Consider the following 16,560-nt stretch of genomic DNA (forward strand, 5'->3'; position numbering starts at 1 on the left):
ACCTGATGGGCTAATCTTGCATCTGCTCACAGTCCCTGGATGTTACAAGGTGGCTTGGCCCAGGGACCTCTTAGGGTAAATGTTGGGCCCATAAAGCCCGTGTGATGGGTTTCAGGGGGTGCACTATCCATAACAATGTATTCGGCCAGGCCTTGTAACAAAGGCTGGGCTGAACCCATGTGGCTGATGTGTAGATCAATGTTTAGGTCCCACGCCATACAAGAAAGCCCAACTGGGCAACAGTTTGGAAGGCTAAGTAAGCACATAACCTTATTGGACCTAAAGCCCATTTCGAACTGGGCTAATTTGATCAGTTAAATGAGGGGTGAATTCTGAGATTAGATTAGTAGATAGGATTGGACCTTAACCCTATCCACTCAAAGAGTCCAGATCTGATTGTGATTCAGATCTGGAAACCTCCTAATAAGATTAGGAGGGGGCTAATCTAATATGTAGATAAGATAAGGGTTTACCCTTATCACTTGAAGGGAATTCTTATCCAAATATGATATGGATCAGCAACACCTAATGAGATTAGGAGCTGATCCCTTTAAGCTTATAAAAGGAGGAGGGGGCGGCAGCCTAAAGAAGATATTCATATTCACATCCTCTTCAGAGCTGAAATCACAGAAGAGAGAATTCAGCATCACTGCGCTAAATCTCTCTTGCCGCCTCCTTCCTGCCGCCGCCATATCTTCCAGTTCGATCTCCTCTTGTCAGTAGGAGTGATCAAGATTGGATCTTGATATCAGTCCTTTGTGAAAGGGCTAATTGGAAGTAGTGATCACGTGTCATCCAGTTAATTCTTGCGAAGGATCTGGTTCTTGTGAAGAGCGCTGCTGATTCTGCTCCATCCTGCACTATGCCATTTTCAGTGGGAGCAGTTTTTGGTTCCTTCCTTGGGCGTGAACACCTCCATTGGGATAAATTATTTCTCCATATCAGGTATATCCCTCTCCTACTACTTTTGTTCGTATCTGGTTCGGTTCTTGGTTCAAGATTGATCCTTGAAAAATATGATTTTTCTAAAATAGGGAATACGATTCCCAATAGGATGGAGAGAAATTTTTTGAAATTCGCCCATTCTACTCCGCAAGATTTGGGTGTTCATACGATGGATATCTCATCCCTTCAGTGATATCAGAGTCAGGTTCAAATCTTGAACTGAATTTGATCAAATTTGAACCTACGCAAATGGGCAGAAGGCGTTCTACCCGATTTGCGCAGATATAAGGTTTTTCTAGAAAATTTGTTTCCAATTGATGGGCGATTGATCTGAAATTAAATTTTATAAATCTGATTATTATTTAGAATTTTTCTTTATAATTTTCTTGATTTATGGGTTGTTCGTACACATGGAGATCGCAATCTTGATTGGCACAGGGAACCTGTGATTTTGTAGTTTCTTGATTATTTTTTTACATTTGGTCTGTAAAATAATTTTTTTTTATTTTTAAGCTGAATGTATAGGCATTCGTTCTGATGTAATATTAATAGAAATTAGGTTTTCTATTTAATTTTATTTTGGATCGAACATCACGCGCAAGGGAGATTTCGCAGATGGGAAAATCACTATCTGCGATTTGTAGTTTATGAAACTACAAACTATGATCTAACCTCTGTATTGCAGGATGCTTTGTGCTAACAACACTATCTGACTGATTGTTGATTTTCTTTTATCAGTATTTAATTTTAGATTAATTTCTTGAATTAAATCTTTAATTAAAGATCAAAACCCTAGACCCATTTGAACCAGATTGGTCAAAACTAGTTGGACCGAATCTAGGGTCCAATCAAGTTTGAATGTCAGCCCTAATTCTCCCACTAATGGGGCTAAGGATTGATAATTAATTGAATGTTTAATTCGGCCCAACCTATAAAGGCCCAGTTTTAAATTGTTAAAACTGCTAAAAGCCCATGTCGCAGATAAAGCTGTATGGGTTGAACTATTCAACCCTAATTTGGCCCATATACCTAGATAATAATAATGGTTAATATTATGGGATTTAAAATGGGTTTTATAGATATTAATTGATTGGATCAAATCTTCCCTGAATATGATGTATGGATGTGTGATGTGTTACGTTCATGAGCCATAAGTGCTTGGCCCATGCTGATTCGATAGTGGCTCTTGCGCACACCATGGCTAAATGCACATCATTGCCATGGTGTCCCTGCTGGTCATTGGATGACCTCCCTCAGTGGTGAGCCCCATACCTCCTGAAGAGGATTCATGCAAAACCCTAGCCAATTTTGGCCCATCGAAATTTGGCTTTATGGAAGTCAGTGGGAGCCACTTTGGTTTGACCTAAATCAAACTAGGGCGTAATTTTTCCGTTCCCTCCAGCAAATATGAGTGCATGTGATAGGGAGATTCATATGATGAACTCTCTAAAGGCATTCCATCATTAGCATGAGGATGAGTCCTTCAATAATGAGGAAACGCACCAGAAAATGGGTTATCTATTTGTTGTTGGGCTTGTCTGAGCGTTTCATAAAATGATAGGGGTGTCATAAACCCTTGTGGTTTCCCACATTTCCAGAGACAAGTCGCTGTCTCCCTCACTGAGATGGAAGGAAAATCTCAGAGATGAACAAATAAAAATGGAACATAGATTAAAAGCCATATCTATATAATGAACATTATGATGGAGAGAATTTTTTTGAAATTCACCCATTCTATTCCGCAAGATTTGGGCATCCATATGATGGATATCTCATCCTTTCATATCTTTATCAAGAATCTAATCCTCATGCATGCATTAAGATCAAGAGTTCTAGGGCATCATTGCAGAATTGAATGAAGACCAACCGAATTGTACAAGTTATCTCTAACCTTGTATTCAATTCGGTTCTTGATTAGCAAATCCGAATTTCTAAACTCTTTCTCAAGCATTCTAGAAACTCCAAGAATTAAGAACAGTTTGGCCAAACAGAAATCAGATTGTCTAAATTCTTCATCAAGTAATTCGGACGGTCCAGCATACAAATTCAATTCGGCTAGCTATTCTAACAATTAAAATCCTAATAAAAAAACATCAAAATTGAATCTAATCCCTTCAAACAACCCTAGAGAACTAATTACAGATTTGAAATTACATGAAACATAATTCAATTATAGCAAGAGAGAGGAATTAATGGAGAAAATAGCATAAAACCCTAGCTGAATTCAGTTACCACTTGCACAGAATCAAAGAAGGAGACAACGTAGATTGATCTTCTCCAAATTTGGGTTCAGCACCTCTTCTTCTCATGAAGCTTCTTGAATCTCCCCCTTTCTTCTCTCTTGCACGCCTCTCTCTCAATTCTCCCAAAAAGGATTTCGAAACAAAGGAGTTTGAACCCTTTTTCCCTCTTTCTCTTCAACTTTTATATCTTTCGCTTCAGCCCCTTTTTCTCTTCTAGAAAGTTTGCTGCCTTTAGGCTCCTTGTGCTGCACTTCGGGCTGCATTTTGGGCTGCATTTGGGCTGTACATGGGTATCCCTCTTGCTGGACCGAATGGGCTCCCTTGGAGAGCTTCGGCTAGGCTCTCTCCTTGGGCTCCCCCATGGACTGTTGCCTAGGCTTCATGGGCCGAATAGCCCTCCTTAGGCTTCTCGGTTGGGCCTTTCTCCTAGTTGGGATGAATTGCCTCCACCTGGCCTCTTTTCCATGGTTTTATGTTATCTTTCCCCTAAGCTAGTCTCCTTTGATAATTTCCTGAAATCAAGCTAAATTAAAGTAAGAATTTACACAAATCAGCATCAAAACCATGCATAAACATCATAATTTATGTGTAATTTGCACACACCACTTACCCAGATTAGCCTTATCCTGGCCGATTGATATGGAGTCGTTATTTTTGAAAGTTTTGTGAGATTTAAATCCAGGAGGCCCATCACTCCTAGTAATGTATTCCGATGGGTGGCGATTCCATAGCATCGGCCATGAAGTGAACAACCAGAGGGATATTTTTTTGATGCTCACAATTTTTTAATTATTTTCATCATATATATGCATTTTTATAAAAAATAAATAATATAACAAATTTTCAAAAATACAATATAAATAATATATTTTATAAATACATAAATATCATACATATGTATTATATATAGCATACATATCAGATTGGATAGGGAGTGATCCAAATCCAATCCAATCCAATTTCTAATCGGATCCTATTATCCGATCCAATCTAATCTGAAGATTCAAACTGGGGTGATTCAAATTCGACCAAATACGATTGGATCTCGGATCAAATCGGATCCATTTGCATCCCTATTGCTTAAAAATAAGTACTTATTTGGGTCGAGACCACACCATTAAACAATTATTGGATTTTGGAAAATAAGCTAGAAATAATTACCTATTTTAATAATACGATCTTAAAGTCACTCAATTAAAAAGAAGGATTTGAGCGCAATGGTTTAGAAAGGCAAGCCCTGATCTGCACTATCTTCTCAGGCTCAACATATGAGAACAACACTTGGACAATGTCTTCAATGGGGCGAGCTTGCTCGTCAATACTTTCTGGGCATAGCTCCATGTTGATGTTGATAGCATATTTTCCCTTATCCTTTAGCGTGGCCACATAACATTTGCAAGAATCGAGCTAATCGCATCACATGACTCCTACTCCAGTACTCCACTGGATGTTGGAAATTTCATTGCTAAATGGTAGGTCGACACTACCGCTCGGAGAGCGTGCAAGATAGGTTGTCCGAGAATGGTGTTGCAAAAGGGGGTTATGACCACTAGGAAATCATGATCGAATTGTACCACGTTTGGCACTGAGCCCGCTACCATTGGGACCCTCGCTCGGCCTAGGGGCCGAACTACCTCTCCACTAAAGCCAACCAAGGGAGCATCGGCCGGTTATAAGTCTTTCTTACTAAGCTCCATCCGCTCAAATGCATCTAAGAAGATAATTTCGGCCTAGCTTCCCGAGTCGACTAGAATTCTTTTCACTTCAAAGTCATTTATTGTCAACTTAACAACAAGGGCGTCATCATGCGGGTACTGAATCCCTTGAGCGTCATCCTCCATAAAGTAAATTACCTCCTCTTTGTGTTGGCACTTTGAAGGATTCTCACTATCATGTTCAAGATCCTGAAGTAAACTTTTGCCTACCGAGGTGGTGCATCCTGCTACTATCCACCCTCCCATGGTCATATTAATGATGCCACGGATGAGCCGTTCTACTGGTGGTGGGTCTCGTCGAGGTTGGTCTCTATCTTGTTCCCTGCTCGACTAGGGTACATCTTTAAGCTTCTTAGTAGGTCAACCTCGGTCTTCTCTCTTAATGAATTATCTTAAGCAACTACAATGGATCAACTCCTCGACCCTGTCCGTTAGGCTTTTGTAGTTCTCAGTATCATGGCCTATATCATGGTGGAAGTGGCGGTACTTATTAGGGTTTTTATTGGCAGAGTCTCCTCTCATCTTGGGTGACCATCTTATGTACTCGGTATAACTCTGGTTCTAAACTGGCAACGTTCTAGATCACCAGCCAGATCTAGAACTATGTTGGGGAGACCTACTCCTTCTTGGTGACTTGCTTCGCCTATTGCGGGGTGGCCGGCTTCTCTTGGGTGACTTACTCCTATGCCACTACTTGTTGCTCCCTGCTTCTTCTTCAGTCCTTTTCTTCTTGTCGTTCAGCTCTAACTGGGATCCAAGTGCCTCTTCGGCCTTCATTAACTTAGCCATTTGGTTAAGGAACTCCATAGAGATTGGAGGCTTCAACTCAACTTCCCAGTGCAAGTCTAGATGCCAAACACTGTTGACCGCTGCGATGATCTGGACAACTAGGTTGAGGTTAAGAACTTGTAGTTTCTCCAGATTGAACCTTTTAATATAATCTCGAAGTTTCTCATCAGACCTCTAAACGGCGTTTAGCAGACAGGTCGCTGATTTCAGCCACCTCGTGTTGTTTATGAAATGTGTGGTAAATAGGTCAATGAACTGGTTCCAACTTCTTATGGAGCCTATGGCCAACCCAAGTACCACATCCAAGTTGTGCCTCAGAAAGTCATCGGGAGTCCATACACAGGCTTGTGTCATTTGCCCCGTGCAATTACATTAGGGCTTGGAAACTATCGAGATGGTCGACGGGGTATGTTGTTCCATCATAAGATTCCAAACTGGCCCCTAAAAGTCTTTAGGCTGCAGGGTCGCGAGGATCTCGACAGCTAGTGGCGAGGTTCAAGATACATGTTGTGGCAGTGAGGTGCCAATCTGGATGGCCTCCTTCTCATTTTCTTCTCCACCTCACTTGCAATTAGGGCGAGTTGACTCTTCCTTGAAGCACAACATGTGCGTATGCGGCACCTCCTTCAGGACCCTTCGGTCGAGCTAGTGATTTCGGTCCCAATAGGTGTTGTAGCTCAGTTCAAATCTTCTATGGGGTCGACGTTCACATTTTGATCGGGGACTTAATTCTGGTTCTAGTTAGGAACCTGGTTCAGGTTTAGCCCAATGTTCTAATTCTGTTGTTGCTACTATTGTGATTGTTGCTGAAGTTGTGGTTATTGATGTTGTTGCGGCTGCTACTGTTGTATCCCTACCAGGGTACCAAATCGATCTTCCCACATTCTCATCTATAAATTCATCCTCCAAACATACTGCACCAACTCATGGAACTAATGCACATCAATCCCAACAGGAGCCATCGGGGGCTCAATTGGAGGGAGAGGCGTGTTCACCTGAGGTAGTGGAAAAGCCAAGTTTGGCACGGTTGGGATGCCTAGTAGGGTCAGGGACATTGTGAGTTGTTTGGTTACTGAAGGGACCTCTAGGAGTGATACAACCTGGTCCTGCCCCCTGACTTGGCTGTTGTTGTTGTTGTTTGCAGGTTGGCTGCTTGAAGAAGCCATTAGATCGGTAGGAATGAGAGAACAAGATGAGACTACAACTTTTTGTTGTGTGATCCCATGGAAGGTGCCAATTTATTGTGCACGATTTGATAGCTCCCTACTAGCTGATGACTCGGATGTCGAGCTAAATGGGGCCAAGCTAGGAGGTAGCCTGGATGCCGAGCTAGTTTGATCAACAAGCTATGTAGTTCTCTAGAGAGACCTACGAGGAAATAGTATTAGTGTGCCTGGGTTGCTTTACCTAAGGTGGGTACTCTCATGCTTAAGTCAGTGAATTATGATTTTTAGAATGAATTAGAGTGCTAGAAGATCATAGTGTGTGAGAGCTGAATTGCACATACCTTCTTTTAGGAAAGTGATGCCTTTATATGGGTGTGAGGGGCTGGAGGCCCTTCGTAACGGGTTCGAGATTCTCGAAGAGCTGCTTCCGCTATGCTCAGAGAGAATATCATTGTCAATTACGTATATGTTGAGAGACCTAAGATCCATTCAATCGACTCTAAGGCGGGTGATGCGAGTAGGTGGGCTTAACGATTGAGTGGTGTTACTCCCAAAGTTCGGTCCTGATAATGGGATCAAAGAGTAAGTTGGTGAGCACACCTCGTAGGCTGCTACCTATTCCCAAGTTAGTTCGGCCAGTCCTCGAAGGAGATCGCTCCTTACACCAAGGTACCTTTGGTTGGCCTGCACTATAGGTTGGCCCTAGATGAGGTGCTGCTAGTTGATCTACCGAGGTGGTTTGCTTACTTAGTGTTGAGGTGTCATCTAGGTGTCTAGGGATGCCACATGTCGTGATATCATTCAGAAGACCAAATTACCCCTCATCAAGTTTGTTATCATCAAAACACATAGGGTCAACACAAACTGGCTTTGCATCCAGTAGAACAGGTGATCCTACTTCTACTTCATTCGATCTAGTTGCTCCTTCTACTACTACACCATCTAATCTAGCTGATCTTCTAGCTCAATTACTTCGCTAGACAACATGGCCCAGTTGTCATTAGTCTTCCTCATTTGGGGACAATACCTCCACTTCCAATGTCGAAATCAGCTTATTAACCTCTTCCCTTTCCATAGGCTACTATGATTATTAGTACGTGCTAATTGGTAGTCTCCCTGATAGCATATTTACACAAAACAAGACTAAAACCCAAAGATTCTCAATGTAAGCCATATGGACGAGGATAGTCTACAGGTCTTGAAGTTGGGATAATATTTCCTAAGATTGTGTTTGGAAACGATGCAAATAAGTGTGAATGAAAATATGTAGTGTAAAATGATCCATATAAATTGTAAAGTTGAGTTAGTTTTGCATTGACAAATTTACCTTCTTACTGTTGTAATGGATGCAAACACGAATTCCAATAAAGCATATGCCTTTTTTTATCAAATGCACACTTGAATGCAAATTTACTTCTTTTTTATTAATGTACTTTTACATCTTATTATCAATGTAAATATGCATTGGAAAATGTATCTTCTGTCTAGGGGTGGATTCGAGCCAAGCCAAGCCGAATAGTACGAGGCTCGAGCTCGACTCACCAAGGTAGTACAGGGCTTGAGCTCGATTTGAGAAAAAATGTTTTATAAAAATAAAAAATTATATATAAAAAATATTCTTTATTTGATATTTAAAAATTAAAAATTATAATATTTTTATTATATATTATTTTCTAGAATTTTATTATATATATACTCGAGCTCAGCTCGATTAATAAACAAGCCTATAAATTGGGCTAAAGCTCAGCTTGAAGCTCGGTTGAAATCGAGCCAAGCCAAACTCGAGTAGCTCGTAAAGAACTCGGCTTGTGGCCACCCCTATTTCTATCATTTGTCAATGCATAAATGTAATATTGCCAAACATAGGCAAAAGTGAGCATAACTGCAAATTACCCTAAACAAGGATTTACACTCCATTTGCATCATTTCTAAACGCAGCCTAAAGGTGAAAAAAACTAAGTACAAAAAGCTGAGAAAAAAAACTAACATAAGGGAATTAGGGTGAAAATGGGTTAGGGAAAGGATCCCTCTCTCAAGGTCCTCACCCGGTGTTTATAGAGTTAGGGAGCCAAGCTATACATGCATGGAATTGTATATCCTACAATCTTTGTTACTTTAACAAACATGGTAGAAACATGTTCTTAGAGGCCACTCAAGGATTGACGCGTGTATGCATAGACATTAAGTACAACCAAGCATGGTCTCCCTGAGGTAGGTAGTCGTGTGTCTTACCTTGAGAACGCTCCCAAGCAAGATCGTATTTTCTTCAATTTGGAAGAGAGAGAGTGAATTACTGGATCTCACTTGATCTAGCGAGATTCTATTTTCCTCTTGCTAGTTCTCTGTGATATTCATTTGTGGAATGAGGTTTTCATAAGGTTTTAAAAATTAATTCAGAATCGAAACCATTTTGGCTATTAGTTTTTGGATTAATGATTTCGATTGTTTGGTTCAAATATATGGCTTATTTCAAAAAATAATTTTAAAAAAAGGGTCAAAAATTATTGAATGAATCAACAATTCGATCATATCACAGGGGTCATTGGGTCGGTGAAGTTCATGATATTAACGTTTCTTTTTTATTTTGTCAAAAGGTAGAAGAATTAGGTGGCTCATGCCTTTCTTGGTCCTAAGAAGTTCGCTCATGTATATTGAACGGTACTGATATATTCACGTGATTGGTTGCATAAAATATGGCAAGTAGCATATCCAAGTGCCCCTACTAAGTACGTTTTATGTCCACCCCCCAGTCCATCGCTTTTTTTTCCATGCATCTCCCATCCTTATAGGACTTCACCTTTATACTCTATAGGTGCTTTACAGCACATCCCAACCATGTATTAGAACATTTCAAAGATGTTTTCAATGCATGATGAGATAGTGTTATGTGGAGTTCTGTTTATAAGAGATAAGGGTGTAAATTGGGCAGGGCTATGTTTATGGTCGTCCCAGGCCCAGCTCTAACATTTAGACTTAAGACTCAAGCCTGAAGTTAAATCCGATTTTTCAATCCAAGCCCAGCCCGCCCTGTAACTTGATGCACTCGGATTGGACTTGGGCCCGATCTGAGCTTGGGTTGGTCAATGAACCCAATTGAAAGATCGAAAATCTAAGTCTAACCTGTATAAAATGGACCTGCCAAGTTGCAACCTAATAGGAGATTAATAATTTATTTCTTTATTTACACTACCCCTCACATCGCTATCGCTATAACGCTAATACTAAAAGCCTTTTCTTTTTATTAATGATAGCTATAATAGTACCGATAATTTAATGCCGATATGGTCTATATTATCTGCTGCTGCAGAGTTCAATCTATGCATGCATTTCGGACCATTTCTGTGGACTGAGCTCCGGCCATCACTCAACTCAGCTGCGCTCTGCTCTACGATGGCTGAAGTCCTTCACCAAAGCAAAACTACTAAACCCCATGTAGCCGTCTTGGCTTTCCCGTTCGGTGCCCACGCAGCCGCTCTCCTCAACCTCACCCGCAGGTTAGCAGCTGCTGCCCCAGACGTAACCTTCTCCTTCTTCAGTACGGCAAAGTCGAACTGCTCTGTCTTCGGCAGAGACCACCTCCACGATAACATCAGAAACTATGATGTTGCAGACGGGATTCCCGCAGGCGACCAACTTCCGAGGCACCCAGTAGAAGCTATCGGGTTGTTTCTCAAAGCATCGCCGGATAACTTCAAGAAGGCTCTGGAGGTGGCCAGGGCAACTTCAAGGCAGTTCACATGCGTGTTGAGCGATGCTTTTCTGTGGTTCGCGGCTGATATTGCCGATGAGCTCGGTGTTCCCTGGGTCCCACTTTGGACGGCTGGGCTCTGCTCTCTTTCGACTCACTACTACACTGATTTCATCCGCCACATGACTCATGTGGGCTCCACTGGTGAAAAATATGGATCAACGGTTGGCAATAAAGCAAGTATAGTCGGGAATGAGGACCAGCCGCTGGAATCCATTCCGGGGCTGCCACCGTTGCGTGTTGGGGACTTGCCCGAAGGGATCATTACCGGGAACTTGGACTCGCCCTTCGCCTGTATGTTGTGTCAAATGGGGAAGATGCTGCCACGTGCTGCCGCTGTTGTCGTTAATTCCTTTCGGGAGCTGGAGCCCACCATTTTTGATGATCTGAAGTCGAAACTATATAAATGCCTCACAGTGGGGCCCTTGGCCATCTTGACTCCGCCTCCATCCGGTCCGGATGAAACCGGTTGTCTCCCGTGGTTGGACCAGCAACGGACCCACTCAGTGGTGTACTTGAGCTTCGGCACGATGACGAAACCCCAGCCGGAAGAGCTGGCCGCCATCGCGGAAGGCTTGGAGGCAAAGGGCGCACCGTTTCTGTGGTCGCTCAGGCAGAAGTTCCAGGAGCACCTCCCAACCGGGTTCGTGGAAAGAACCAGAGGGAAGGGTGTACTGGTCCCGTGGGCCCCACAAAAGCTCATTCTCGAGCATCCGGCCGTTGGCGTCTTCGTGTCGCACTGTGGGTGGAACTCGGTGACGGAGAGCATCGCCGGTGGAGTACCGATGGTCTATCGTCCGTTGTACGGAGATCAAAAGCTGAACGGACGGATGGTATCCGATGTATGGAGGATTGGGGTCGAGATTGAGGGTGGGGTGTTTACGAGGGATGGAATAGTGAACGCTCTGGATCTGATTTTGTCGAAGGATGAAGGGACCAAAATTAGGGAGAAGGTTGGGGCCCTCAGTGAGATTGAAAAAATGGCCGTGGGGCCCGGAGGGAGCAGCACTGAAAATTTCAAGACTCTTGTCAACATCTTTTATTAATTAGGGGTTTTTATGGATCTCTCCACCGCATAAATCGAAATCCGTGTCAAATTCAGTTAGTAAATCAGTACTCCACCCCGTGCATGTGAGTCACAATTTTAGAAGGGCTGTTATTATGGTGTCACTATCAATTATTGAATTATATTTAGTTTAGTGTCAATTAAGTATTTTTATGAATTAAACAATATTGATTATATCATGTCAGATAATTTATATAAATAAGTTGGTTATCATCAAATCACATAGGATTTGATTTGATTTGCTCCAGTAGAACAGCTAATCCTACTTCTACTTCATTCGACCTAATTGCTCCTTCTACTACTACTCCATCTGATCTAGCTGATCTTCTAGTTCAAATACTTCTTTAGAAAAAATGGCCCAATTGTCATTAGTTTTCCTCATTTGGGGGCAATACCTCCACTTTCAATGTCGAAATCAGCTTATTAACCTCTTACCTTGCCATAGGCTATTATGATTATTAGTACGTGCTATTGGGACTTTCCCTGATAACATATTTACCCAAAACAAGACTTAAACCCAAAGATTCTCAATGCAAGCCACATGGATTTGAAGTTGGGATAATATTTCCTAAGACTGTGTTTGGAAACGATGCAAATAACAATGACTTATATATAAATTCATATAAAATATATATTTTAATGATGTATATGAAAGAATATATTAAAACTAATATAATAGGATGCATAGATACCAAACATTTTTATTGATAATGTATTAATCATGAATCTAAAATGCAAAACATGTGCTCTTATTATATTTTAATTATTATATCAGTTATTTTCTATTTTACTATTTTTACATTTTTACATTAACAAAGAAGTCAGCTAAGTATTAAATTATCAAATGTAAATTAAAATATCAATTATTAATTTATAAAATATATAATATCAACCTAATTATATCACATTATTAAAATTTCTAAGATACATATCATATGCAAATTCACAATTTTTAACTACTAAAATCATTATTTCATTATTAACATTTTTATTTCTATAAATTTCTAAAATTAAAAATATTTTTTATATAAATGTAGATTATTAGATTTGATAGATTCAATTTAATATTATATTTTTGAATAATTTGTAATATTTTAAAGTAATTTCACTTATATCAATTAATAATTCTAGAAAATATATTTCAAAAAATTAATATTTATTAATAATAATTTTAAAATCTGAATCTATATTTATTTTATATTTATAAATATTATAATTAATATTTATTATATTTTTAGTAAGTATTTATTGTTTTTTGTGATAAACATATTTTCAATAATTATGTAGAAATCTATTTTTGTTATGTTATTTAACAGAAAATTTTCTTTAATTGTTGGAGAATAAACTACTATTATTTAACTTTTTAAATTTAACATATTGTATTTATTGTAGTTTTGTTATAAATTTATTTTTAGTAATTATGTATTTTAGTTATAATTTATTAATTAAAGATTAAACTATTATTTTTGAATACACTATTTATTGACTAATTTAATATAATTTTAGTATTTATTGTATTTTTGTAATTATTGTATTTTTATTAGTTTTGTATTGTATTTTCATTATAAATTTATTTTCAATAATTGTGTATTTTTGCTATAGATTTACAATAACTATTGGAGATTAAACTATTATTATTTATTAGATATTAGAATATTAACTTAGCTAAAATTATGAGTGTTCACTAATTGGTTCATTTGATTGTAGGTTGTTTGGCCAACGAAATCGACTTGGTCACTAACCAATAGTGAAAATCGACCAACTTGGGTCGTAAAGGTTTAGGTCAATTTTTAGTTTGGTTGGTTGTTCAAAAGATTTAAACTTAAAAATTAAGTTTAAATTTAAACAATTATAGTGGCATTTTTTAAAAATAAATTAAAAATTAAATTTATGATATAATCTATTTTAGACTAAGGAATATGGGAGTTTTCCCACATTCCCTATTAAAAATATATTTAAAATATAAAATGTTAATATATAATATGCAAGTTAGTTCAGTTTACAAATGGCCAAAATAAAACTTACCCAACTTAGTCGGGTTGGGAATTGTTGAACCAAAGCTTATCAGAAATATTAGAAACCAACCAACACAAGTCGAATTGGGTCAAATTGGTATTTTTGTAAAAATTATTAAAAGTATTATATAAAATGTAAATAATTATTAATTATTTAAAAAGTTAAAATATAAAATAATTGTGTATCTCTCATGCATTTCTATTATTTCTCTTTCACTTAACGAAGCCCACACATTGCATGGGTCCCCACGGTTTTATTTTTAGAAGGGACCCTCAATAAGGAGTTGGGGTGTCAATGGACCGGTTTTAGGTTGTACTCCATCCAAATCAAAATCCATTTGGATAGATTGGATAGTCCAATAAGACATTAAATTTGGATAGACTGGACAGACCAATATGACATATTGGATTGGACCTAATCTGTCCATAATGAATTTATATTGGATTGAGCCAATATCTGGTCCATTGATAGAAGATAAGAACATAGGTGTCAATGAACCAGGTTTGAGTTGAAACCAATATAAATTATCAGGAATTTGAATAGATTGAACAAGTCACTGGACCGGTCCAAAATATTCATTGGATTGGACTAGACCAGATCCATTTGTAATGGACTCACGTTGGACTGGACCGGATTGGACCAATTCCAGTCCAATTGAAACCCTAACAGGGAGCCCCACTTTAAAGATTTAAATGGGTCCCACATGCATGCATATAAGAAGGGGAGAGAGATGTTTTTGTAAAGTAGGTAGCTTGGAGGACTTGTCTTAGACTCTTAGCTACATCTCATGTGCCATTGCTCCTTGTCCTTTTTTTTTTTACTACTTTTCATGTTTCCTTCGTCTATTAATTGGTCTCTCCACAGTCTCACTCTAGCTTGAAACCATTTGTCCATGTCAACCTGATATGTACAGAGGGTCTACCTACGTATACAAAGCTGATGTGGTATTTTATTATTCGTCTAGGAAAGAAGGCATGTGCTAGTTCTAAGGCATCATCTACTATGGGAGTTGCTCTTATATTCTCTACTTCCATCTAGACCTGTTTATGGGCTAGGTTCAGGCTTGGCTTTTGTCAAAATTTTAATGGGCTGATTCGGCCCAAAGTCCAAGCCCAAGAGAGTGTAAAATTGGGCTCAAAGCCCAGCCCATGAATAAGTCTACTTCCATCAAGCATTTCAATTAGTAATTAAAACTTTAAAAGAAATGATGGTCCGTTTGATTCACAGTTGGAATTGGAATCAAAACCAAAATCAAAATCAAAATCTTTTGGAATTGGAAACAGAATAGTCTATTCCCATAGTATATTTGGTTCAGATAAAAATGGGAATGAAAATTAGAATAACCCCTACTATGCTTTTTAATTTTTATTCCCAAAACGGTATCTACTTCTCCTAAATCTTTAATCTTGAAGACAAAGGATAAGTAGTTTTTAGTTTCATTTATGCCAACTATATTTGTACCCACAATAAGCATATCATCAACATAAAGACATACAATTACTCCATAGTTTTTAGTGAATTTTGAGTAGATGCATCTATCAGCACTATTATGTTTAAAACCAAAAGCTAAATTGCAAGAATCAAACTTTTCATGCCACTATTTAAGTGTTTGTTTTAATCCATATAGTGATTTAACCAGTTTACAGACTTTCTTCTCATTTCCAAGAAGAACAAATCCTTCTGGTTGTTCCATATAAACCTCTTCATTTAAATCACTATTTAAGAAAGTAGTTTTAACATCCATTTGATGAATAGATAAGTGATAAATGAATGCTAATGCTATGAGTGTTCTAATAGAAGATGTTCAACCCACTGGTGCATAGGTGTCAAAATAATCAATCCCTTCCTTTTGACTAAATCCTTTGGCTACCAATCTAACCTTAAGAGTTTGTACAGTTCCATCAGTGTGGTATTTTCTTCTAAACACCCATTTACATTTTATTGGTTTTGATCCTGGAGGCAGGTATATTAGTACCCATGTGTTATTTGACATTATTGAATCAATTTCATCATTTATAACTTCCTTCCAAAATGTAGCATCTCTAGAGGTCATGGCCTCATTGTAGGTTTTTGGATCATTTTCAATGTTCAGAATAATGGGTATCTTATTTGAAATCTTTTCTTTATCAGCCTCAACCAAAAATACAATAGACTGAGTAGAGATAAAATTTTAACGTAAGTGTTTCTCTGTTCTTTGTCTTTGACTTCTTCTAGGCCCTATTGCAGGTGTTACAATTGTGTCATTTCTTCTTTCAGTCTCATTATTATCAACAGGTATTGAGATCTAAGTTTCTCTTTCAGGTTCTCTGTATTTTATGTGGATTCATTTTCTGTAAATTCAAAACACAATTTATTTTCAAAGAATTCAACATCTCTAGTTTCAATTATAATGTTGGACTCTAAGTCTAGAAGCCTATAGGCCTTGCTATGTTCTGCATATCCAACAAACATACTTCTCTTAGCTCTGAGTCCTAACTTGGTTCTTTTAGGATCTGAAACTCTATAATATGCTAAACACCACCACACTTTTAGATATGCTAAATTAGGCTTTCTTCCTATCCATAATTCATATGGGCATTTGTTATTAACTCTAAAAACAATTTTGTTATGTAAATGTCAAACTATTAGGAATGCTTTCTCCATAGGTTTAAGGGTGCATTAACTTTTAACAACATGCAGTTTATCATTTCTGTAAGTGTTCTATTTTTCCTTTCAGTCAGGCCATTCTATTGAGAGGTATAGGGAGCAGAACACTAATGTATTATTCCAAATTTTTCACAGAAAGAATTAAACTCATTTTTAAAGTATTCAGCACTCCTATCACTTCTAAGGATTTTAATTTTCTCTTCTATTTGATTTTCAACTTCAATCT

The 16,560-nt window shown here is 38.3% G+C and overlaps 1 pseudogene across 1 annotated transcript; it reads left to right on the forward strand.

Annotated features, from left to right (window-relative positions):
• The first annotated feature begins 10,116 nt into the window (after window positions 1–10,116).
• Window positions 10,117–11,890, forward strand: LOC148843973 (anthocyanidin 3-O-glucosyltransferase UFGT pseudogene; annotated as a pseudogene). The gene has a single exon (XR_016103125.1). The product of XR_016103125.1 is annotated as an anthocyanidin 3-O-glucosyltransferase UFGT pseudogene (transcript).
• Window positions 11,891–16,560: the final 4,670 nt, after the last annotated feature.

Source organism: Nelumbo lutea, chromosome 8 (assembly GCF_056320005.1).
Source record: "Nelumbo lutea isolate HS-2025 chromosome 8, American lotus-T2T, whole genome shotgun sequence".
Lineage (NCBI taxonomy): Eukaryota > Viridiplantae > Streptophyta > Magnoliopsida > Proteales > Nelumbonaceae > Nelumbo > Nelumbo lutea.